The sequence below is a fragment of the Bemisia tabaci genome, chromosome 4 (genome assembly GCF_918797505.1).
Source record: "Bemisia tabaci chromosome 4, PGI_BMITA_v3".
NCBI lineage: Eukaryota > Metazoa > Arthropoda > Insecta > Hemiptera > Aleyrodidae > Bemisia > Bemisia tabaci.
The window spans coordinates 40,731,209-40,754,979 of record NC_092796.1 but is presented as its reverse complement, the minus strand read 5'-3'; the positions used below and the strand labels follow the sequence as shown (position 1 = coordinate 40,754,979).

The 23,771-nt window shown below is 41.0% G+C and overlaps 1 protein-coding gene across 3 annotated transcripts in view; it reads right to left on the bottom strand.

Annotated features, from left to right (window-relative positions):
* LOC109035194 (dual specificity tyrosine-phosphorylation-regulated kinase 4) overlaps window positions 1–23,771 on the bottom strand; it is a 229,384-nt gene that overhangs the window by 123,514 nt on the left and 82,099 nt on the right. Inside the window, exon 1 of one of the 3 annotated variants that reach the window (XM_072299859.1) lies at window positions 1,371–1,391. The exons of the other annotated variants lie outside the window; for them this stretch is intronic. The gene's annotated coding sequence lies outside the window, so the exon portion shown is untranslated. Of the gene's footprint in view, window positions 1–1,370; window positions 1,392–23,771 lie in introns of those variants that run through there. 3 annotated transcript variants of the gene reach the window in all.

The window sequence follows — 23,771 nt, the reverse complement described above, 5'->3', positions numbered from 1 at the left end:
AAGTGAAGTTAGGATTGCTCAACTCAACTAATTCCTCAACTCTTTTGGCATCAGTCATCATTAGGCGAATCAGAGCGTTAGGATTTTAGAGCTTATCATACTCTACAATAGTATATCATGAGAGTAACCCGTAACAAACTACCTTTATAACGTTTCGCTACGAAATTACGTTGACAGACAATCGTTTTCTAAACAACGCAACGTGATGCTTTGCGCGTTTACAGGTAAGTAAGTTTCTCTCACTCCTCCAGCCACGTGACGAAAGGAAATCCATACCCCATCGGTCTCTCATTGGCATACGCTGAACCAGTTAAATTAAAGGTAAATGTGCTTTGAGAGAAGCCATCAAAGAGCCGACTTCACTTCCGATTTATGGCGTAAGCCGATTTGCACTTCGACCGACGCACAGCGGATTGAATCAATTAGAGAAGTCGGACATAACATTTTTGACTTAAACTGCAAAAGATGTTTATTTCATTACATTTTAAATATCAATGGGTGTTTCTACGGGAAAATTTCACGAGGAAACCAATGAAATACTTTTAAAACCTCAAAGTTTTTTTTAAAAACGGAGTTATGAGCTTTTAAAGTTTCCGAATTTAGTCAGATCTCTCGAGTTGACTTGGTCCACTGTGCGACGCGCCTCGGTGACTAAACCTCACAGTTATGGAGGTAATCCTCTCCCGGAGTTAGATTTGTCCCTACGTACGCAAATGCATTCAATGGTCGATTTGCAAAGGGGATGACGCGGACAATTGGATTTCACTCAACAATAAGGAACCACGATTGCTGGCTCATCTAGAAGAGCACTTACATGTATAGGGAAACTAATGGCACAAATGTTGTTTCTAAAATGAACCAGAATTAGTTCGTTTTTTCTCCATAATGCAGTCAAAATATGAGCAGCTGGAAGACTTAAAATCTTAACGTCTGAGCGTTTTTAAGTGACATACGGACTACATTTTGCTATTAGAAACCACTTTTCATAGCTCATCCATAAAAGCACCTATACAATGGTAACTAAATGCGCAAATTTGGTTTTTCAATTGAGCTAGGAAATAATGGTTTCTCGTTACAAAATAAAGAAATTGTATGTATGAGACCGTCTATACGAGAAAAGGAACCCCAGTCCACACTCTGAAGAATGAGCCATCGATACGAAAGCAAAGAGGAGCGTTTCATAAGCATTTTGAGACAAAAAACCCCAAAAGTGTCGAACGGAGTTAATGTCATTATGGTTTGAACTTTGCAGTTGCAGTTGAACAGTTGCAACTGTAAATAAGCAGAGTATACTCGTTAGAAACGTGCGGAGGAATACTTATATCGACTGATGAGAGCATTCAAACTAACAACTATCAAAAAATGAATACCGTTTCAGAACATGAGGTCCAAGAGTTCCAGGGAACCAGATTTTCCAGATCTACAGGAAAGAGGAGGGTGCTCTTACCTGAAACAAACGATAAAAAGGGAAAATTATTAATAAGCTCAACAACACATAGACATATTTTGTGAAATTAGTTAAATTAAATACTACCAGGCACCTTGCGGCCAAGACCTGCTTTTCATGAACACTTTATCCACGGTGATTAAGAAGTACAGGCGTTTGTCAATCTTGTTCATCATGCTGAACATGGTGGTAGTAATTCAAAATTTACGACAACCGCAATATACACCGCGTTCAAATTATTATATAAATGCAATCGCCGGAAATTTGCAAGCGACATGCGTAAATTTTTTATAAAACTGTTAACTCACCAAATTGCAACAATTCGCATAGACTTACTCAAGGTTTCATTGGTAAAGAACTAAAAATTGGGACCATGGCGTCGCGCGCCTTCAAACCCTGGTGATACTCGCAGCTTTGCCAGACAGTTAGTTTAGTTGCCTATCTGAACCAAACCCGACTTCGGTTTTTAACAGATATTGCTGATGATCAAATAATGAATTTTTCCCAGTGTATAGTGAATAATTCCGCAGATTCGTGGTGTTTAATCAATGCTTTGGTTTTTTTCCCTACTCTTCCTTCTGATCTGACAGGCACTCAGAATTTCTTTCCGTGAATTTATGCCCTGAACTATCAAAACAATCTTAATTCTGAATATCCTCAACTCTTTCCCACCCTCGTCGAAGCTTTCCACCCCCCTTCCCCCCGCCTCCTAATCCCGTGCGAAGGTTCGGCGACCAACGACAAGAAACAGAGACAATGTCGCGACGCAACCCCCCCTCCGTCAACTCCTTCGGGCGAGTCGTCAGAAGCACGTAGCGTGCGCCTGGTGGCGTGATCGGCACCCATTAATATTGGGCCGAATTCGTACAATTTTTTTACGGGGAGATTTGCCAGCTAGGATATTTATTTAGTCGCTCTAGTCTTGCTCTTGCTAATCTTCCGGCTCTCCGTCCTGGAAGCGGCGAATCGTTGCGTGGGTGAAGTATCGTTATTTTTAAGTCCTGGCGATGGACGCTTTAGGCATCGGCGAGGCGTGATGATCGACTATCGATACTTTCCTATTTTAAGCTATGATAAAAAATCGAGTATTATGGTGTTCGTTGCGAACGCCCTGATAATCGATTCTTTTTCATAGGTTTCAATGGCAGATTACTCGATCTGTCGCGAAAAGCACGCCACGCCACTGGCTTTGAGGTGATTCGTCCCGGGTTCTCGAAAGGGCGTACAATTTAGCGCCAGGGCCGGATTTAGGGAGTGGCCACATGGGCCGCGGCCCATTGCGGCAAATTTAGGGGGCGGCAAATTTTGCAATTTTTTTATATGTAATGTAGCTATAAAGAAAACTCGGATTCAGAGAAAAAATTACAAACGAGAAAAAGTGACCAAATCTCTCGTTTCCCGAGAGTATATATCTAATTTTGTCGTCTTCCTGTGACAGAATAGATAGCACTTTTAATTAGTCGAGTTAAGACTAAGAGAGAAACCAAACACAGAACGGCGCGGCGCAAAGAGCAATGATGACGAGAACTTGAGTTGAACAGGAGAAACCCTCGGCGCGGCGCGGCGGTCGGCATGTAACACATATTAGCGCCTACAAGACTGCATGAATACTTCACGCATTGCGTCAAAGACAGTGCGGTCGCTGCGGTCAGCAGCGTGCGGCGTGAAACGCATAGCGCCTACAAGACTGCATGAATACTTCACGCATTACGTCAAACTTAGTGAGTGCAGCAGCGGTCGGCGTGAGACGCATACTGCACTACCGCATACAAGACTGTAGGAATACTTCACGCATTGCGCCAAACATAGTACGGTCAGCGCGGTGCGGCGGCGGAAGTTAAAATTATTAAAGCACATTTATGTTTGTTCTTTCATAATATTTTCGTTCATTTCATGTAAATGGAAGGCCTTGTCCACACAGAGATAGGTTTATGGAACTTAGATTTCGCGCCAAGTTCCATGAATTTTTCGCAAAAAATGTGTCCAACACGAGTAAACGCGTCTTATGCACCCCTCCTCCTCCGGCACGTTCACTTGATTGTTTTTATTGATGTTTAAAACGATTGAGAAGGGGGAGGCAAAATACAGGCGGCCCATGGGCAGCAAGGAAGTAAATCCGACCCTGTTTAGCGCATCGATCAAGTCTAAAATCTCAGAAAATCTTCACTTGTTAGCTAAAAAATGACGGTAGCCCCTGAGCTTAATTAATCATTTTTTACCAAAAAAATTGCTATATTCAGAGAAATGCAAGCAGGATTCTTCCTGGGAAAACGTCGCATTCGATTTCAGAACGCCTTGCTACGTCACCTCGACTGTCGGCTATTAATTAGCTTGTTCTCCCCTTGGAAATGTTTTTTAAACTTTTTTATTAACTAATTGAATTTTTCACAATTACATGGGGAAAATACCGTATTACAACTCACCAAAAATTCCTTGCCACTGCCCCACTTTTGGGAATATGTCGAACTTGTTCCTTCGTCCTTTCGCATAATGCAATGACAAGAGGCAATTAAAGCGTCTAGGGCTGTTTTTTTACTGTGCAGAGTTGCTAGGAAGAGAGGCCGATAATACTATTTCAAATTCTATATTAGAGGAGAATCGGGCCCACTTTAGCCCCTTGAGAGTTACGCCCATGATATCCACGCAAATATTCTGATGTGCTTTGACTGTTTTTCTGCGATTTCTTCATAATATGTGATCCATCTGTTTGCTGTACACTGAGAAAAAACTATGGTTTATAAACCTATCAGAGGTAAATATGGAACACCTATAATAGTCGTAAATAAACTAATGATTCTCGGTCTGTGAACCATACTAAGGTCTCTGTACCTAATTAAGGTACCCCGTACCATAACTAAGGTATATGTGCTATTATTATATGTAGAGGTACTACTATTAGTGGTGTTCCATATTTACCTCTAATAGGTTTATAAGCCATAGTTTTTTCTCAGTGTATCTCCAAAGTGCAACAGACCTATTTTTTATACCAATAATAAATAACGATTTTTATACGAAAGGGGACAAAACAAAGAAGGCGCCTATAGGTTCGAGTAGATAAGCCGCGTGTCGGCTCCTTTTTTAAGGTGTGTCGGCTCCTTTTTTAAGGTGTGTCTTGACGGACACGGTCATATTTTAAAAGGCTTGTCAGTTGGTCGGAGACAGATTTACGGAAGAGGGTGTGGTCCGGGAAACGCTTATCAGAAAGTTATACTTCACTAGAGAAAACTTGGGAGTGCCCGACACGACACCGCGATCTTCGATCGAAAGAGCGAAAAGCTGAAAAAAGGCATCGTTCTCTCGCCCTCGTTTCTACTGCGAGGTTCGAAAGAGGCAATTGAAATATGGATGGCTTCTGCCAGGGAAATTGCAACTGAGAAACGAAAATTAAAAAGAATCCCGATGTTGAATCGATGGGTATAAGAACGATTCTTTGACGTCGGAATCATGTTCCATCTCGCAATTAAATGGATTGCATTTTGCAAAAAGGAACCACTAGCATTGCAATGTTGCTAAGATTGTGCAACTTCTTTTGTCTTGGAGGAAAAACCCGATTATCCATTAACAGTTTCTATTTTACTCGCTATAAACTGTAAATTTAAGACAAAAATTACCATATAAATTTCATAGTTTTTCACGATTTCCGCAATTTTATTGCAAACGATGAAGTTGCACAATCTTAGCATCATTGCAATGCTAGTGGTTCCTTTTTGCAAAATGCAATCCAAATATATTATTAAGGTTATTTTGCATCACTTTGGAGAGAAATTCGATAAGTTGATGAATCCTAAATATTAAGAAATTGTTTTCAAAAGACTCGAACGTCTTATCAAGCTGAAGTACGTCAAGTTTGTTCACACGATTTCATCGAGAAACAATTCGCAATAAATTCAAACGAACGTCCTGGGTTATCGCGAATAGCTTTGTCTTTGGATTTGCAATAATGACCAGTGGCGTGGCGGACTTTGCGATAAATCGATTGATCTGTCATTTGAACCTATGGAAAAGGATCGATAAACAGGGGGTGGCAACGAACATCTTACTAAGCGATTCTTTACCACAGCTTCAAATGAGGAGACATCGATAGTCGATACTTCACGCCTCGCCACTGATACTTACTCTGGATGTCCTCACTCTTCCAGTTATTTTAAAGTGTTCTTGGTTGAAGCTTGTATATATAAAATATCTTTTGGACTACAGGAAGATGTGATGTTTGGCGATTATTGAATAGATGCCCTAAAATCCCCAAAAATATCAACTGACTCGTCGACTTTCGTTAAACAGCATCAACATTTTTATCACGATATGATTTCCATGAGGGTCATTGGAAAAGAATTTCAAAAAGAAAATTTTTGTTTTTGAACTGGAAGGAAATATTGAACTGTCTATTTCGAAAAGAGATCGACTAAAAAAAGGAAACGGCATTTTACTGCATGTTTCCGACGAATACAACATGTTCTTAGCGCATGTTACTCCATTCTCAAAACAATAAGTCCCGCAGGCAAAAAGATGAAACTTTGCAGTACTTTGATAGTACGATATGAACTTTTTAAACCTTGGTATTGGATCGATTTTTGAACAAAAATTTCTGCCTTACTTTTCAGTGCAGTGCAGAAAAATCGGGTAGAATCATTAAAACCACTTTTCCAAGAGGAAAAAGAGAAAAAAGAAGAAAAAAACAGGTTTTTTATTCTATTGTAAAATAGGTCCTCTCCGAGACAAACAATTCGATTGTCCTTCATTGCACCCATCCCTTCGGTAAATGTCGTACATGCAGTCAAAGGCGTGACATCACAATGACTCATAATCATCGCCTCGTCTGATTATGAATCATAATTAACGGTAATACCTAGCGTACCGTTAATCGACGTTGCGTGAAGCCACAACAAGGACGCAGAGCTGGCGGTGTGGGCCGATAGTAAAGGTTAGAGAAAGTAAGACTGTCTTTGAGTGCATGCATGGACTCAATGCCGATGCGGGACAGAGAAAAACGATAAATTGCGATCAATGCAAATGACTATTCAACCGCACGGAGTTGAAAAACTTCGGTTAAAACGACTAAACAGTCTCAACTTAGAATGTCGGCCAACCAACATTCTTTGGTTCGATTACTGGACCGACTTTATCAGAAAGGAACCAACCCAAATTTTTGAAAAAATTGAGTTTAGAATGTCTTTAAGTTTCACTAGTCGTGTATTTTCTCCTGCCGAAAACTCAAAGTCCAAAAAAAAAAAAAAATTAGTATATGAAAAGAGAGTTTAAAGTTAATTTTTTACATGGAACCTTAAGGAAGGATAAAACTTCAAACCTCTTTTTCTCAGTTTTAACTTAATGTGGGTTGGTTCCTTTTTGATAAACTCGGTCCAGCTGAACCCTTCAGCTATGAATATCAAATACTTTGGTTTTAAAACGAGAAAAAATATTTCAGCCAATCAGCACTGCTATCTTCATGGTATAAAAGTTGGTTTAGGGTGTATGTTGTCTCCTAGCAGAGACAGACAAATTCCTAAATTCCTAATTCCTCTTTGGGACGAACAGCCATTTTCAAAAGTTGGGATTACAATACAGATCATTTACTTTCAGATATCAACGCTCAGATGTGCCTAGTGATGACTGGTGACCGAAGAGTTGAGCGATCGATTTAACAATTATTGTAACCTAATTTGCAAGGATTCGCCTTACAGTGTGCAATTGTGCATGCCCCGCGACCATCTCTGTTGGAGCACAAAACAACAAAAAAGATACCTGCAAAAATCGTTTACGCGATATTCGCCGGAATGCTCCTTCTCAAACCTCTCAGCGGGGGTCTTCGAAAATTGAAACAAGCTCGGAGGTAGTGGGGGGGGGGGGGGGGACTTTCGCCGAGGAAAAAAGAGTCATAAATCAGGGGAACGGATCGTATAAATAAAGTAGATAATGTTCGCGGTTAAAATATCCTGTGCAGAAGTTCGGATCGGGAGAGAACAGGTAAGACGTAACTTTGAATCGCGCGGGGGAGGGGGGAGGGAGGTGAGGGGCAGGAGGGTTGGGGGGAGGAGAGGAGGGAATGCGTCTCGCGTTGAGATCGCGTGTCATTTAAATATGAAAAGCACGGGTTCATGTATTCGCCACTTTCCCCTCATTGAAAATGCGGAAGGGCCGCCCAATCATTTTCCACATCCGTCAACGTTCGTTCCTATCATCGTCCTGACATTTTTCCTTTTCTCCGTCGACTCCGGTCTCGTCTCGTCACGCCGCTTTTTATTTTCCTCTCGCACACTCACAAGAGTCACAAGTAACAGTCCGCTTCTCGCAGAACAAGGTAAAATTTGGTCTACACGGCCGCAAGGTCCGCCACACCTTTCTATCGTCAAAATCGAGGGCTTTCGATGATTTTTCAAGGAGTAATAATTGTCAAAATCGATGAATTTCAAAGATCTTTTCATGGTAAAAAAAAAAAACTTCAGAAAAACTTCACGGCCAGATTAAGGGGTTGGCCACATGGCGGCAAATTTAGGGGGCGGCAAATTTTGCAATATTTTTTTTAATGTAGGTATAAAAATAAAATTGCGCACGGGAAAAGGCGACAATCTGCATCTTGCATTTCCTGTGAATATCGTAATTTCTAATTCTGTGGTTTTGCAGTGATACAAAAGACAGCACCTTTAATTAGTCGAGTTATGAGAGAAACCAAACACGCAGTTTGGCCAGAACGCTCATTTATGAACATTCTTGGTCGTTTTGCTCTGACATTGGAATCTGAATTTTGTCAGTGACATTCTTGTGTCAGAAGGTTGGCTGCCCTTTCATTAGTCTAGTTGAGAGAGAAACCAAACACGCAATTTGGCCTGTAGCTGCGCAATGTAGAGGGCAATGATGACGAAGACTAAAAATGAAAAGAAGAGGCTCTCGGCGCGGCGGTCGGCATGTAACACATATTAGCGCCTACAAGACTGCATGAATACTTCACGCATAGCGTCAAACACAGTGCGGTCAGCAGCGGTCGCCGTGTAACGCATGGCGCCTACAAGACTGCATGAATACTTCACGCATTGCGTCAAAGTGCGTTCAGCAGCGGTCGGCGTGAAAGGCATAGCGCCTACAAGAGGGTAGGAATACTTCAAGCATTGCGCCAAACAAAGTGCGATCAGCACGGCGCGGCGTTGGAAGTTAAAATTATTGAACCACATTTATGATTGCTCTTTCATAATGTTTTCGTTCGTTTCTTATTAATGGAAGGCATTGTCCACACAGAGACAGGTTTATGGAACTTAACTTTCGCGCCAAGTTCCATGGATTTTGCTAGTAGTGTTGACAGGGCTTCCGCAAAAAATGTATCCAACACGAATAAACACGTCTTAAGCATCCCTCTCCCTCCGGCACGTTCACTTGGCGGTTTTTATTGATGTTTCAAAACGAATGAAATGGGGGTGGCAAAATACAGGCGGCCCATGGGCGGCAAGTAGGTGAAACCGGCCCTGTAAACTTATGAATATTTTCCTCCCGATTTTTCAGGTAATTTTGTTTGAAATTTCACCCAAAGTTCCAGACAATTTCACGGAAAAGCATCCATAACTTTCCTCAAAAATAAACATTTTATCGAAGAAAATTTGGCAACTCTCGAATGTTCATACGGCGTTCTTCTTTAGCACGGCAGAATAGTTGCAGGAAAGCCTCTTTCAAATAAACACAGCTTTGAGCGATTCGATGAGCAGAAAACAGTGACATCTCATTTTTTTCTCTCTTCAACCTCTTAAATTTTCCAGGTTTCGGACAACTTTAAGTTTTTCTGAAAACTTGAGGTCGAGAAGCAGTTTTGACCCTCCCTTCTAAAATACGAACTTGTCAGGCACCTCTGAAGCCAAACCCTCTACCCCTCTTTTAGGACGTGGACGTTATTCATGAACGGCTCCTGAGAGCGCCTTTGGATAACCGAAAAAGCTCGTAATTCAATACGGCGAAAGGCTGCGAAACACTAATTGTCGCGAGAAGAGCGAGCATTGAGCTCTCCGCAAAGTCGAAAGGAAGAGGGCGTGAACTTCATGCGTGAGCTGAGAGAACGTCTCGATATCTGTCAAGACTCCTCGGTGTGGAAAACTACAAGGGCAATTTCCGGTTTTCACCGCTCGGAAATGACTACGTCACCTTCGCGAGCACGCTGATTTCTCGGGTGACGCCCCGCCCTCTTTTCAACCCTTCCCGACGGCGACGTTGCCGCTCGAGTCGCAAAATTGCCTATTTTTGAGCGTAAATTCTGATAATTCCGATGGCAGAGCGGCTGCGCGGCCTTGCTCATCGCATTACACGCTCGTTACTTCCTTAATAACTCGTGTTCGGAGCCCTCCGCATCCGGAACTCGGACTCGGCGCTCCGGGTGCCGACCGCCACCCGCAGTTCCCGAAAAAACTGGTCGTAGACGAGAGCCATAATGGACCACTAGACAGAGTTATGATTAGGAGTTCGTTTCAGAGAAAACCAGTTGCAGCATCGTGTTTCTCGCGAAATTTAACTGTTACTGCTAAAAACTACTTTTACAAATTACAATACTGCCGTGCTAAGGAAGAACTCCGTATGAGCCTCAGACGTTTGCAAGTTTCCTCCGATAAAACCCGAATTTACTGGGAAAATTGTGAATATTATTTTTCAAAATTTTCTGCGCAATGGAGATGTTGCATGTGTGAGGGATTTGCGATTTGACCATTGATTCTTATGTAAAGTTCGCGAGAAACACGATGGTGCCACTGGTTTTCTCTGAAATCATCTCCCAAAGCTCAAAAAAAGCTCTCAAAGTGAAGCTAAAATGGAGGGGATATCCCACCCTACCCTGAGAGTCCACCTCTACATCAAAACAAACTCTCCATGCAAAGATAGGGAGCAAATACCTTGACAGGGCTGCCACTTTATTGGGGGACTCCAAAACTGAAAACACGGCAACCCTGTCGATGTATTTGTTCCCTATCTTTACATGGAGAGTTTGTTTTGATGTAGAGGTGGACTCTCAGGATAGCGTTGGATATCCCCTCCATTTTGGCCTCAACTTGAGAGCTTTTTTTGAGCTTGGGAGATAATTTCAGAGAAAACCAGTGGCACCATCGTGTTTCTCTCGAACTTTTACATAAGAATCAATGGTCAAATCGCAAATCCCTCACACATGCAACATCTCCAATCACAATACTGCCAAGCTAAGGAAGAATTCCGTATGAGCCTCAGATGTTGCCAAGTTTCCTCCAATATAACCCGAATTTAATGGGAAAATTGTGAAAATTACTTTTCAAAATTTTCAGACAATTTTCAACGCAATTTCATCTAAAATATCTGACAATTTCAAGGAAAAATATGCACGAATGCTGTCAAAATTACATGTTTTATCAAGGGAATTGCATATCTGTTTTTTTTTCTTTTTCTTTCTTTCTTTATTTAAACGCAAGAATATCTTCATGTGCGACAGACGATGTTCAACGGGCAATCTAGCCAAACGGAGAACGTCTGCTTAAGAGGCGGGTGGGTAAATACAAAGCGAATTGGGAAGAGCACGAGATCGATCGAGAATGAAACGGTTTTATCTGGAGAGTAAATAAAGGAGCGTGGAGAACCCTCGCGGATTATCGAGATGGCAAAGAGTTTTGCGGCTTCAACTATTGCTCCTCAACCTCAAGGCCATGAGGTCAAGGCTCATCAAACATCCCTTTACAGATGTTACTAGTGTTACGTTATAGAAAAGCGATACATATGGATTTTATCACCTGCGGAAGAGGTTTTGTTTTCATTATTTTTTCGCGCCAATTCGATATAACGGAGAATGTTTTCAACGACGTCACCAGAAATAGTATCTAACTGAAAGAAAAAGGTGCTTGGCTCCAGCATGATGATTCTTGAATTTGCCGTCAATAATATTGTTTATCTTGATATAAGCTGAATTTTTATTGATACTAGAAAAAAATATATGAGTAAAGCAAACGTTTAGTTTATATTAAGCAGCAAATTCTTTATTCGAGAAAAGATACTTCTTGACGGCTTTAAGATTCTTTTTTTTTTCAGTGCTACCTATTTTCATTATTTTGTAGCTTTTTCAGATTTCGTTTGAAAATCGCCCGATGGCTTTATTTCTTGTCATTTTGACAACCAAAAGAAGATTCAGTCCCAAAAGCGATTGGTAGACCATCTGAAGAGGGTCGCATTTGGCAGAGAGGAACCAAGCTTTTAGAAAAAGTAGGAGTCTACTAGTCGTAGAATTACTTTTTTACTTTCGATAAAGAAAAGTTTTTGCTCCAAATTTTGAATTTAAATAAACAGCAGGAGCTTAGATGTCAAACTTAGTCTTCCCAAAGGAAAAAAAAAAAATAAAGACAAGGACGATTCATTAAAGAGGGTTAAAGGGAATTCTAAAGAGCATGTACATATACCTATTTTTTTTGCAATTTGGAGGGACGGCGAAGTTATGATAATCATTTAAACAATAAATTTCTCGGACAATTGACTTTGTCGCTATGAAAATCAGGAATGGGTTTTTTCATCAGTACAATAGGCAACGATGAAATACAGTTGAGGTGTAAGAGAAACAATTTATTAAAGCTCCAGCCAATGCCGCATGTGACGGATACCAAACGAATTTCAGTAAAACGCCTGGATACAACTATTCGGGCTCCATGGATGTCCGTGTTGCATACGCACGGATGTGAAGGCGTTTTGATTACCCGGCTCACCAGCGACGCTCGGTGGAGCGAGTCAATGAGAGGGGTCGGATAAAATGTGGAAACATTAAGAGCTTATACAGATGTTAAAGCGGAAAAGAGAGGTTTTCGAAGTTTTCTTGAAAAATTTCCTTCAAAAGGCACCAACGCACTTTAATGCAGTTCTTCAGCACTTTGAAGTACGATTTGATTGTCGATCATCACTTAATAATTTCTCTGTTTTAGGATATTTCTTCAAAATTGCCGATAATTACATCATGCTGTAGTCAGTTAGGTATTTGTGAGAATGGGCCATTTTTGGTCAGAGAAGTATCATGAAATAACTCTAAAGGTACGTCCCCGCTGAATTGGACTACATTTTGCTATTGGAGACTAAAATTTCTGGCTCAGTTTAGAAACACTATAAGTCGTATTTTCTGTACGCTCATAAACAATCACGGATAAGCCAGAAATTGCAGTTCCTAATTGCAAAACGTAGTCCAAATACACAAATCACAAGAAAGATTTGCGACAATCAATCAAAACAAACTTTCGTAGTTATTTTCAATTGTTCCTCGACCAAACCTCGTGTAAGAACAATTACTACACCGCCGTCCTAATGAAGAACACCGCAAGAGCCTTCAGACATTCCCATGCATATTTCCTTCGATAAAAAACGAGGTTTTTGCGAAAATTGTGGATAATTGCTCTTTTAAAATTTTTCTGACTATTTTTTTTCGCAGTTTATTTTAAAATATCAAAAAATTTCAAGGAAAAACATGCATAACTTTCCTTGAAAACGTATTATTCATCCGGGCAAATTTGGCAACTCTCGGATTTTCATACGGCGTTCTTCCTTGATATGGCAGTGATGTGACACTCGGAGATTTTGAAGAGACGCACTGGGAAAATAAACCACATTGGATCTAGAGTCCAGACTCTTGAAAACATCGACAAGAAAAAATACTCTTGATTCAATCAGATTTAAGCTTAAATCAAAAGGAAATCCGCTCAAATTAAGAGGCTTGGTTGATTGGTTCTTGATTTAAGCTTGAATCTGATTGAATCAAGAGTCCTTTTTCTTGTCACTGTTTTCAATAGTCTGGACTCTAGATCCAATGTGTTTTTTTTTCCAGTGCGTCCTAAAATCCAAAAATTATCATTGGATCGTTCAACTTCCGAGTCCGTTCTCTGAAGTCCTGAAGATCCACGTTAGACTCGATCAATTTTGCAGCTGCCGTTAAACTCATAAAGTCAAGGACGGCAGCGGAGAAAACACGGCCGGGGAAATTGTGATGCCGTTCGATGCGCGGAGTTGTAAGCAGATCACCATTCCGCGGGAATGGCTATCTTGTTTCAACGCTCTTGGAATCCTTTTTTCATGCTAATACTGCCTCGGTGGCTTACAGTGTCATGAGTCCGTATTTTTACACCGAGGATTAACGTTAATGCATTGTGTGACCTAATTATTCCTGCCGCCAATGTGACTCCTCGTCGGTCTTCGCGCGCTGTCGCTGTCTCGCAGGCAACAATAGCGACGGGTCAGTCGCGCCCAGAGCTATAAAATTAAACTCCTTTCCCGTTGGAGAAATTTCAAGATGTAAGCTTAGTTAAAAAAATATAAACGAGGTCGCATTTTGTGAAAAAAAGAGTGAGTTCGTAAGTTTCGAGCTTGACTACCTGCACATTTTCTGTTATCAAAAATTCAAAACTAAAACTTTGTTTTACTCTTAACTTAACAGCCAACGGCAATTTTGCAGAAAACATGTCATTTCCACACTTATCCGAGTCGCTCATGCAACTTTTAGAACATTTTTTCGCGCGGCCTCCCCATTTCCTTAACACGTTTCTGCGGCCAAGCCATAAATGCCCGCACGACCGGACGTCAGGGTCCTTTTTTGTGATATCTCGGGTTCGAATGTCACAAACCGTCAGGAAGATTCTACACAGTTCGTAACATTTTTCGTAATCGTTAATCAAAAGCGAATTACGGGATCCTTTTTTCCACCCCTACTCTCGTTTTGTCAAAGTAAAAACATTCGAAAACTGAAGTTTTTAGTCCAGGGAACTGAAATTTTTAGTCTAGATAACTGAAGTTTCCGGTCATAGGGGCCTGAATTTTGGTTCGGGTAATTTACGTATTTGTCAAGCTTTCAAAGGTTCGAACATCTTTCTAATTTACAATCTTTACAAGCAGTAAAAATGTAAATTTTGTGACGGTGTTTGGGAAATCACCTAAATATGAGAACGGAGATAGATTCCACAAGTCTCAATTCTCAGAACAAAGGGACACTACCAAACGTGACACCCCCCCCCCCCCCCCCGGTCTAAACCTGTATGTGTCGCAGGCAAACAGTGAAATCAGGCACTTTATCAAATGCCTTAGCAATTCGTCAAATTCTACAGGTATTCGAAGTTTCCTATGTTTTTGACATGGAGCTCTCAATTTATCAATGTTTTGAACAAGAATCTCCTTCAAATTGAGAACTTCAGTAGAATTTCACCATTCAATTGGCTTTGGAGAAATTTTGGAATTTGAAATTGAAAATATTTTATTTATCCCGAAACATTGCTAATTTCGAGATGCTTGCTCGCTCAAGCTCTGAAAATCATTGAAACGGCCTTAAATGATCCAAAATTCTGGTGAGCATTATTTTCCACATTTTCAAAGGCTTAAATTGTCAAAATTGTACGACAGACTCGTTTTTTCAATCTAGTGGAGAATATTTGGCTGCCTGCCTAGGCATTTCACAAAATGCCTGATTTTACTATTTGCCTGCGACATATGCACGTATAATGAGTGGTGACGTCATGATAAGGATTCCCCGTCATATCGAACGGGATCCAAACAAACCTCTCTCAATGCTATCAATGAGAATAAATCGATATGTGTAACGTTTCCATGACGCAACACTAATACCGTTTACGCGACCCAAAGGGCACACCGGCACACGGTACAAGTCTTGCGGTTATAGGTTGACGAATGGAATCAAAGGGACGTACCCGTGACGACAGGGCGGAGGGAGGCGGCTGGGTCGCAGGTAACGCAACACCTTACGTTACGTCACTGAACCTGCGCCAAGTCGCAGCGTCGCCACCGTCGCGTCGTTGTCGTCGTCATGAGCCGAGTCTAGAGCACGGTGAAAGTCACACGAAAGTTCGCCAACTTCTGTCTTTATGAACGGCTCCGAGGGCAAAGGTCACCGCCGAGTAATCGCACGACTTCATTTTCAACTCGGCCCCCGCTCCTCTCCCCCGCCTGTGATGTCCCGGCGGGACGCCCTGTTGTCAAATCGACAATTTTGGCATCGAGGATTTCAGTAATGACGTCATCAATAAGATCAAAGACTCCAGGCCCTACCGTCACTAGCTGTAGAGTTCGCCGTTGCAATGAGGCCGAACGAAACATTAGCAATAAACTCCTCAATTACTTCGTACAAGATGGTAAAATAGTGCTGGGTAGACACTATTTTGTGGGGAACACAAAAGGCCAAAAAGTTCCCCGCAAAAATAAAATTTTCCCAGGAAAATAGTGTGGATCCAGCACTTTTTTACCATCTTGATCAATGTTACATACAGTTCGAGCCACATTTCTTATTGTTTTTTCTTGTTTACTACGTACTACTAAGCAAAGTTTCGTAAACCTATCTCTAATGGACAAGGCCTTTCATTCATAAGAAACGAACGAAAAAATTATGAAAGAACAAACACAAAATTTGATTTAATGAATTAAACTTCCTCCGCCGCGCCGCGCCGAGTGCCGACCGCACCGTGTTTGGCGCAATGCGTGAAGGATTCACGCAGTCTTGTAGGCGCTATGCGTCTCACGCTGACCGCACTGTGTTTGGTGCAATGTGTGAAATATTCATGCATTCTTGTAGGCGCTATCCGTTTAACGCTGACCACAATAACCGCACTGTGTTTGATGCAATGCGTGAAGTATTCTGGCAGTCTTGTAGGCGCTGATATGTGTTACATGCCGATTGCCGCGCCGAAGGATTCGCCTTTTCATCTCAAGTCCTCGTCATCATTTCTCCCTAAGTCGCGCCGTTCCAGGCCAAATTGTGTGTTTGGTTTCTCTCTTAACTCGACTAATTAAAGGTGCTGTCTCTTCTATCACTGAAAGACGACAATATTAGAAATTACTATACTCTCAGGAAATGAGAGATTTTGTAGCCTCTTCTCGTTTGTAATTTTTTTTTTGTAAATCCCATTTTTTTTATACCTACATTTAAAAAAATTGCAAAATTTGCCGCCCCCCTAGATTTGCCGCCATGGACCGCGGCCCATGTGGCCACCCCCTTAATCCGGCCCTGGTTGGAAGAGGGTGGTTGCAATGGACAAAGACAGTAGGTAATAGACGAACGAACAGCAACCCACAAGAAATCCGAAAGTTAGTCAATCATTTTTTCCCTTAGGCTATAGGAACCACACATATCAACCAATACGATCGCTCCATACTCCCTATGTCCTTTTTGTCTATCGCTTTGTCTATCAATTTCAATAATCAGCCTGCTGGTTTTCCAGACCGCCTGCAACCCCGGTGTGAACGGGCCCTTTGTGACGTCAGTGGTAACAAATCTTCAACTCGCAATCACCTTCTCTTTCACCTGGGTCTCCAGACCACACTTCCTCTGACCGAGACACACATAACGAATAGCGATCGCTGATCGGAGATGAAGGAAAAATCAATAAGAACGATCGAGACTGGATCGAGCCGACGCGGACGGTCAACAATGCCGAGCGCGATGGGGGCACTCACATAACCGGATAATTGCATTACGTTGAGCGCCGTTTTTCACAACATCCCAACTCCCGAGCCGCCAACACTTTTCCGGGCCCGGCGCCCGATTAGCTGTTTGTTCACGGATGAAACCGCTCTCGTCCGCACTTTCACCACTCTCTGACAACAGACTGGAAGGCTCGGCCCGGACCCCGGTCGCCCGATCATGCGTCGCACCTGACCTCACCTCACCGAATAAAAATGAGCTCGAACCTATGGCCTGTGTCACACTATCAAAACTAGCCGTTAAAATTTCAAGGTCAGGTGTTCTACCGTTCTAAGGAAGAACGTCGTATGAACATTCGAGAGTTGCCAAATTTCCTTCAATAAAATGTTCACTTTTGAGGAAAGTTATGAATATTTTGCCTTGAAATTTTCAGGGACTTTAAATGAAATTGCGAACAATATTATCTGGAAAATTGGAAGAAAAGTATTCATAAGTTTACCAGAAAATAGGCGTCTTATCAATCGAAATTTGACAGCGCCCAATGGTTCATACGGCGTTCTTCCTTAGCACGACAATGTTGTGATTGGCTTATTCGATGACATAGAACAATCACAGCACTTGACCTAGACATTTTGATGGAGTATTTTGATAGTGTGACACGGGCGTACAGCCTATACTGCCGTGCTAAGGAAGAGCGCCTTACGAACCTTCAGACGTTACCAAGTTTCCTCCGATAAAAACCGAATTTACTGAGAAAATTGTGATCGTTGTTTTCCACAATTTTTAGACAAGTTTGTACGCAATTTCATCTAAAATATCTGCAGATTTCGAGGAAAAATATGCATGAATGCTACCTCGCGAAGCCTCCGTTAACAATTCACGTAGAGAGTTGCTGATGTCTGGACGGATCTTGTTAGTTTTTTTTTTTTTTGGCTAATCCTCATCAGAACACAATTCTGTGACCAGCGCAACGAACCAATTCGGATTCCATTGTCTCACTTTCTGATTATCCATTGGTTAACCCTTTACTCACTCAATAGATACAACAATTCATTCAAGAGAGGGAGAAGCGTCTTGGATGGACTAAATTAAAGGAACTACCAAATCCGGCTCACTTACCTAGCTCCATGGAGGAACTAGAGACACATACATTGTTCCTAAAGTGGTCCCGAAATAGTAATTTCACATTGTTGTCCAAATAAGTGGCCTTTCTTACCCAACTCATTGTTGACACTTCTCAGCCCCCCTTATCCAGACATCACATTGTGCTATTGGAGCGGAATGGTTTCGTTCGAGAAAAACTAGTCCAAACTAATTATATGTTCACTTTCATTACTTGTAACAGGCTTCTGTAATAGAATCGAGCCGCTGGAATGTACTTTATTGAATATTGTATTTTGGTAATAAAATCAATTAATATGATTACGCACTATCAGCACATGGTGTAGAAGTACTCACGACGTGTATTCTTAGGTATTACGTTATTCTTGGGACGTGTTCATTGTTCATTCACTACATACCTGTGAACAGAATATCATAGAGAGTGAATTAGTGGGTCACTGACAAATAAGTCCTCTTCTTATTGATACGACAACAAGAGAGGAGATCTTATTCAGGGGGTAATTCGATCGACAAAATTAACCTGCATAAAATATGGTAAATTCGGTTCAGAAAGAGAGAAGGAAGGAAGGAACGGAGGAACGGAGAAAATTAGAAGGAAGGAACGGAGAACAGAAGGAAGAAAGACGCACAAATTTAGTAATTATTTATGAAAAAATCTGGTCATTGCATATTAAATGCTTTAAAATGTCGGACATTTTCCGGGGGAAGCACTTCCGAACCGCCGTTCCGCCCCCTCCTTTCAAAGTGTCTGGATCCACCCATGATCAGACATTTCCGAACTTTTCTACGCGGAGAAAATTGTTTGCACATTGCTTATCCGTCATAAAATTTCAACGGCGAAACTCTGAATTCTTCGGCACTGCGGTTGCTTATTTCGTGGAATAAGGTCTCGGACAGAAAAGCTGTATTATTTTTCTCTTTTTTTCAGAAATATGTTACTTGAAATCTGGACGCTCCGCAATTGTCAAAAGCCCACCGTTGTCGTTGCTTAGACAGATCAGATCCCCAGAAACTGTCGGAGTCTGAGACTTGTTACATCACGGTCCGGCGCACGGTGGATCGAGTCTATTACAGAGGTCGGACATGACATTTTTTACAAAAACTGCAAATTTTGATGTTTATTTCGTCACATATTAATTTTCAAGGGGTGTTTGTAGAAGAAAATTTTACGAGGAAAGTAATGGAGCCACTTTTGGACCCTCAAAGTTGTGTGTAAACGGAGTTATAAGCGTTTAAAGTTTCCAAATTTTGTCCGACCTCTCCTAGTAACTCGATCCACTGTGCGGCGATGTGCCGCGGTTAGGCGTGGGAAGGACCGGTCAAAGCCTCGTCGATTTACGACTGACATCACTTACCACCCCGCAATCTGAAACGCTCTCTTGACGGATTGTTTGAGCAAGCGGCCCAAGCGGCGGCTTTGCGGCTTTGCTGCACATAAATAAAAAGGCAGCCAACTTCCTCGAGTTGTGCGCGGGATGATAAGAAAAAGCGTGCGATGATGGCACGGTGGACAGGTATGAACTTTTCATTGTAACCCACTTCGAACCCCAAAACGAAAAGTAAAGTTAGCTTGCTAGCTGGTCAAATTGGATTGTTCCAGGAGAAAAATTGCACTGGAAAACAAAGAGGACCTATAAAAATGCTCACACTGGGGAAAAAACACATTGGATCTAGAGTCCAGACTCTTAAAGACATCGACAAGAAAAAATACTCTTGATACAATCAGATTTTTGCTTAAATCAAGAACTAAGCCTCTTGATTTGAGCGGAATTCCTTTTGATTTAAGCTTAAATCTGATTAAATCAAGAGTATTTTTTCTTGTCAATGTTTTCAAGAGCCTGGACTCTAGATCCAATGTGTTTTTTTCCAGTGCAGGGGAACCATGTAAAAATTGGGGAAGACTGGTAAGACTGTATGAGATAACGAAAGGCTGTTTCAAATATCTTCCCTGCTAAAAATTTTTCATGGAATTCCATGGTATTCCGTGCTGTTTCTCATGGAATCCCATGGTGAAGACACGGAACTCCATGGAGACTCCATGAAGACTCCATGGAGGAGGCACGGAACTCCATGGTGACTCCTTGGGTTTCCGTGGAGACTGCATGGGATTCCATGGTGGCAGCAGGAGATTCCGTGGTGGCTACATGGAATTTCAAGGGAGCGTAACGGAATAGCAGAGAACATGCATTGGAACACCGCGAAACACTAGAGACCACCACAAGAATAAACATGGTAATCTGTAAGCCTTTGATCATTGACAATCAGCAACTATTTGCTGTTTCGTTATGCATCATAGAATTAAGTTGAATTACTCACCGAAGTTCACAAGTGAGGGCCACTAAAATGTTTCATGTCATCAGTTATCACAGAATAAGTCTTCATTAGTGCACTGAAATTTCTACAACCATGGCATTCCCAAGACAATGCCCACTATTTAACGATAATTTAATAATTGTACCAGTAGGTAGCAATTACTTTCTGTACGGAGAATGTTTTCATTTAAAATATGATTAACTCAGAGATTTGCTATGGTTGACAGAGATGTAATAATAATTTGCTGCTTATACTCTGTTTAAGACAACTGAAATAACCGCAATAGTTTGTCAAAAAACAGAAAACACGCAGCTTCTTCGAACCTGTAGGTACAGCTTTAAAGTCTGTCAATTAGAGACCAAACGTCTGTGTTTTGCAAGATTAGTTTAGACACTAACTATTCAATAGGATCGCCTTTACTGAAGCTCAACCGTCATACTTCCAAATCTCCTGTGTGAAACCAACATTGAATTGTAGAAAGAACCGAATAGCGGTAATAGCAAAACCAATGAGAATTGAGTTGTATCTATCAGAATTTTTTCATTCTATTTCTACGCATGGCCAAAATAAAAATTTGAAGATCGATTACCAAGAGTCCATCGCGATACACTGCTGGCTTACTTTCAGGTTAATCAAAATTCACCAACTTCGAGGTAACATTACTTTCGTAACGAAGAAGACTCGAATTCGAGCTGATACTAATTAAATCACATAAAAAAATTAAAATTTGCATTACTGGCAGTGATAACCAACAACTCATCTTGTGTTTACAAAGTGATTCAGTTCCGACTCCAAAACAAAACCTGCGTTGCAATCCTGCCGGCCTGCCCTGTTTCATGTTGAAATTGTATAAAAATAAAAATAAAAGCAAGAATAGAACGCAAATGTTAAAGCGTGTGAAGTATGAAACATTATCGGCGTTACGCATTTCAGTAATAAATAAGCGAATGAGTTTTTATAGATCATGCAGATTTAAATAAAAAATCCTCAATTCAATTCGGCAAGTCAGGAGATGTGCCGCCCCGCCCTGCCTCGCCCTGCCCTGTCGGTATTTTGAGGTTAGGTTATCAACGAGGCGTGAATCGTCAGGCTCAATGAAGCTCTCGCAAACCATACAGTAATTCTCAGAAATTTATATATTTCTTGACTTCCTGCTTTCGCTACATCACGCCAAATCCGAGTTGAATGCAAGGGCCTTGAACTGAATCTAGGTAAGTCATGAATAACAATGATTAGCAATTCCTATTACTGAATGTAGGCATAGGCACCAATAGTGATCCATCAGCCACTGATCTGTAACCTCTCCATAGAATCATAGCATTACATTTATTTCTGTATCTTGATAAACTATTCTAACATTCTTTGTTGAATAGTAGATTCGTATGTGCTCATCATTTTCTCTATCTTCTCCTTGGTCACTCCTCCGAGTCTGCACCCCAAACATGAACCGTGATCGAATATTGGTTACAGTCTCCCTTATCGTGTTTTCAGCACACGGTTAACATTCTAACTGCATTCCATTCCTAGCTGCTCATCAGCTCATGTCATCGTCCTCCTCAGGGATAATATCAGATATCTGTCAGATCATATGAGATCGCCATTTCCTATCGTTTGCCGAAACCCATATAGACTGTGAATAAAATTCACAGGTGAGAACTACTTAGGACTGAAAAAGAAACCTTAAATACAGGCCCTTCTAGATTTTTTTGCTGTGTGATGGAAACTAAAGCCCACCTCAGACAGTCTAGCTTTCCTCCACTTATACCGAGTGAAAAGTTGGATCGTTTGATACGGACATGAGAACATAGAGCTCGCTCATCGTATGTTGAAACAAATGTTTCTCTCCGATTAGCTCTGAATTCGCACCACTCAACAGGTAAATTCATGTAGTCAGGTGGCACCACTGGTGAATGGTGACTTAAACAATACTTTTGACGTTTGTCTCAACGTATGATGCGTGAGCTCTAACATTTGTTTGAGAAGTTGAACGGAAACCTTGGTGTGACCTGACTTTCAAATTTTTGTTCAACCTCTCAAATGATCGTTGTGTTCTCGTGTTGTATTACACGATCCAACTTTTCATTTGACATGAGTGAAGGAAAAGTGACGTCTGAATTGAGCCTTAGCTATTACTTGGTATTTTTATTCAGAAATGTAAGTAGTGTGAGAGATATATCTGAAGTTACAGATGAGGCCTTAAACTTTTAACTCTAGAGGGCTAAAACATCACATCCTTATCAACGATGTTTCAGTGAATTATCAGATGTCCAATAATTTACTTCCTATTTTTATGGCTACCAATGCAATAATTGCTTTTACACACAATTTTACCAATGCTTTTTCACAAGTATTTTGTCCTATTACTAAAAATTATTTGGCTATCCTCAGAACTTATTTTAACTTCTCAAGAAATGTTGGTTGGCTTCACCTTGAGATTGTTTTAATTTAGTGCTGATCATTGGTTGTACTCATGGTTTTGATGCGCTGTACATTATTCATTTTTCAGAGCTTTCATAAAAACACACCAAGACATTTACCTGCCTTGTTCAGCTGCAGCAATCGCCATTTGTTTCCTATCATCTGGCAGTTCCTTTGATCTTATCGAACAGCCATTCGCAGGGAATTAGTGGCAACCTTTAAACCATCTAGATGCAATTAAGCTTCCCAGACAGAAACCAAAATCTACAGTTCATATTTCACTCTCTTGGCCTCTAATTTGGATAGTGTTGTGATAATTTTTGGTGCTGTTTTCCGTGCTTATTGTGAAATAATTTGAATATGTCTTCACATTGTCAACTGAATGAAATCTCATTTGAAACGTTGAGCGTGCAGTATGTGACGCGAAGGTACAGTGCGGTAGTTTCTCAATTGTTAAAAGAATTATTACATCTCTGTCAAGTATAGTTGGTACTATGTCTCTTCAAGTTGGTGAGTGTATCATTTTCATTTATTTTGATTACAAGGAAAACTTGTAAATTATCTAATTAAATACTAAAAAAACCAGCAACATTGAGTAGAACAGTTCTATGATAACTTAAAGAAACAACACCATGGTAACTTGATGGTGGAAACCTGCATGAGACACAGTGAGTGCTGTGGCAGGTTTCCACGGTGAGAATTTGCCGTGGAGAAATTTTCCATGGAGAAATTTTCCATGGTGACATTTTCCGTGGTGCTTTCCGTGGAGAAATTTTCCATGGAAAAATTTTCCGTGCCCAATTTTACGTGGAGAAATTTTCCATGGAAAATCAGCACGGAATTCCATGAAAAATTTTTAGCAGGGTTCTCTTTAGAAAAATGGGAAATTTGAAAGGGCCGAAATATTCATCACTCTGAAAATGTTCGGAGAGAGAGGCTTTATAAAACAGGGCGGCAAGTTTGAAAAAAGAGACAGCTTGGTCATTTCTGCATACCTGGTGGATTTTAATATACAGGATCGACCTCAAACATTAATATCGCAATCGCTATTAGAGATCTGTTGTTGACTAGCATATGTGCGTGGTCGGTGTGTCA